We start from the raw sequence: 3,310 nt of genomic DNA on the forward strand, positions 1-3,310 counted from the left end.
CACTGGAATTCCCTAGGGCAGCTCAGAGCCCACAGCACCAGGGGTCCAGAAGGGTCAAGTCCAGAGAGCTAAGGCCCACAGCAGGGTAGGAAGGAGCCCCCTTCACTCTAGACCACTGCTTCTCTGAGCATCTCTGCCTCCCTCTGCCCTGTGGTAGAAGATACCCCTACTTCCAGTGATAAAGCCTGGGGCTGGAGAGATGGCTCAGAGGTTAAGAGCATTGCCTGCTCTTCCAAAGGTCCTGAGTTCAATTCCCAGCAACCACATGGTGGCTCACAACCATCTGTAATGGGGTCTGGTGCCCTCTTCTGGCCTGCAGGCAGACACACAAACAGAATATTGTATGCATAATAAATAAATACATATTTAAAAAGAATGACCGCCTGCCATGGAGACACAGAGTGACCCTTGGGCATCTTCCTGTACTAGACATGATGAGGTAGTGTAAAAAGACGCATGGGTTATTCTGGGGGTGCCTATCCACCAAGTTTAGAACAATGTCAATGTCAACATGAAGAAAAAGTAGAGGGCCAACCCTGGCTACACCCCTGACTCATGTGCACACACAAACACACATACACATGATTAAATATAATTACATTTTTTTCAAATACTGAACTCTTGAGTATTACGGAATTAAGAACAGAAATATCTTCATTTTAGGCCTAACACTCATAACTACTTTAGGTATGAATGAATAAAGGTCACAGAAACCTTAGGTTAGAGATTCATAGGGAGTCCCATCAGGAGAAGGGCAGCTGACATGAAGTACCTCCCAAAATGACACTCTGGAGCTCCCCAAGGATCTCTCCCTCTAGACAGAGTACTGTGACCTGAGAGCTACCAGGAAAGGTCAGAAGCCCACGCTTGCCTCTTTGTGAAAGACAAAGGGAGCTGAGCAGTGGCCCAGGTGAGAGGCAGCCCAGGCCAAAGAGACTCTAAGAGAGCGCTGTGGGGAATAAATGCCGGAGGACAGGCAGACAGTGGTGTACTACATTGTGACCTAGCGGAGAACAGGTCAGTGTCACGCTGCGCTGGTGTAGATCCCGGCTTCTGAAACTGAGCGGGGAGCCAGGTAACTGCATGTGGGGTCTGCAAAAATATGGTCGCAGTAAGTGTGCTGGACATGCAGTGACCAAAAATTAATTCAAAGACAAACATGTAATGTACTCCTGACGTTTCTGGCTGTGCTAGCCAGTTGTATTCTGTGACTTCACCATGGCTGTGCCTCTGAATATGCAGTGTGCCTGATTTGTAGTTAGCAGGCTGTCACACCACACAACCTCAAGAGATGCTGCCCGGAGCAGTCCACACAGGCACATGTACATGGCTTGGCACCCACACACACATGCACACACACACACGCACACGCCACACATACACATGCACACCCATGTGTACACACATGCACACGCATACCATGTACACACATGCACACACACAATTGCTGCTCTACTTGACTCAAGTTTCATTTTTAAAAAAGGTGTTTGGCTTGTGATAAATTTGCAACAATTTCTAAAATGGCCTTAAACATCCAGTGCCATTTTGCATTAGCTGTTCATGTAAAGGGGCATTCTCAGCATCGGAAGTTATAAAATCAAAATATCAAAGGGCTGGAGAGATGGCTCAGGGGCTACGAGTACCGTTGCTCTTCGAGGGGATCCAAGGTCCTCTTCTGGCCTCCATGGGCATCGGGCATGTATGTGGTACACAGACATATATGCAGGCAAAATACTCACACACATAAAATAGAAATTTTTAAAACTTTAAAAATAAAATAAAATAAAAATATCAGTCAACTCTGAAAAATTTTGAAAATGTTCTATTTTCTGTCCTATCAAATATTGAATCAAATTTTAATTCTGTATGTAAAAATAAACACAACCACCTCAGTATGCAAATTAACTTTAATCTTTAATAAATTGTAAAACTATGTGTAAACCAAAGAATTATTTTGAATTTTTTTTTGATTTGTTATCAGCTGGTGTTTGATTTATACAGTTTTTTTTTTTTTAAGTTCAAGGATGTTTTTTGTTAGAGTTTGAGAAAAGCAGGGGCAGGCTAACTGTAAATCTTGGGGAAAAGGAACCGCGTCCTTTATTTAGCAAGTAGCCACCTGGCAGCCAAGCAGCCGGTGTGATGCAAGAAGTGGGGGGAGGGGAGTGTCTGGGAAAGGGAGGGAATCCAAGTGTCTGGGAAAGCATGCTTCAGAAAGAGACAGAGAAAGAAAGGGCGAAAGGAAAGTTATCCAGGCTGGTTCTGCAAGCTGCTGCCTGATCACAGCACCTACATCCTCCTCCAGGGTCACAGGGACCTGTTTCCGGTGAGAAGGGCTGTGAGTGGGAGGAGCTTAAGAAGCTCTGAGTAGTTTCCAGGGTCCGTGCAAACCGCTATGTCACCTGATGTCTGCAGCACACTGGCCAGTAGCTTATGTGTAGTAATACATACAGGCAGGCAAGCCACGTGCAGAGCCTAGACGACATCCCTACCGGTTTAGACAGTTGTTTACCTCTATGGGATTTGGAGTCCTTTTGTCTTAGTATTTATCCTCAAAATGGAACAAACTGCTACATTGTAAAATGGAGTTACTCAGGGCAAGGCTGAGCTAGGAGGCTTTACACAAGTAAGTAATTTACACAGTAAGTAACTCGGAGCAGAGCTGACTGTATCATATCTCCATTCTCGACTACTTTTCTTAGGTACAGAATTGCCGACTAAAGAGAGACATAGCCAAAGCGTGGAAACACACTCTCTCTCTCTCTCTCTCTCTCTCTCTCTCTCTCTCTCTCTCTCTCTCTCTCTCTCTCTCTCTCTTCAAAGATCTCTCTCGTGGGAGGGAAGCGATAGAGCCTTTTGACTTCTTCCATGGGAAGAGTGAGGACTTTGGTGAGGACTGGAGGCAAGGTGGAAGGTGTGTGCTGGTGCATGGTTTACAGCCCAGAATTACTGCAGACTAGCTGTGCGTCTGTGTGTGTGTGTGTGTGTGTGTGTGTGTGTGTGTGTGTGTGTGCGCGCGCGTTCAGACTCATAACCTAGTGATCTCCAGAGGAGGGGAAATGACCCCATCTTCCAATCCTGTACCTAAAGAGTGGTGCCCAGCTGCGTTATTTCTCCCAGGGAGATATATGGCGGCACCAATTCACCCCAGGCAGGGCTCCAATATATTATAGAGTCCACCCAGTGAGTTTATTGGGATTGTTTAATGGGTGTTGATTCAAGAAAATTGCATCACTCGCTGGAGTCGTTGTCCCTGCTCCCCGAAAGCAACTTAGTTTCCCTGCTATTTACAGTTTGTACCCCCCGCCCCCCC

The sequence above is a fragment of the Microtus ochrogaster genome, unplaced genomic scaffold, assembly GCF_000317375.1.
Source record: "Microtus ochrogaster isolate Prairie Vole_2 unplaced genomic scaffold, MicOch1.0 UNK10, whole genome shotgun sequence".
NCBI lineage: Eukaryota > Metazoa > Chordata > Mammalia > Rodentia > Cricetidae > Microtus > Microtus ochrogaster.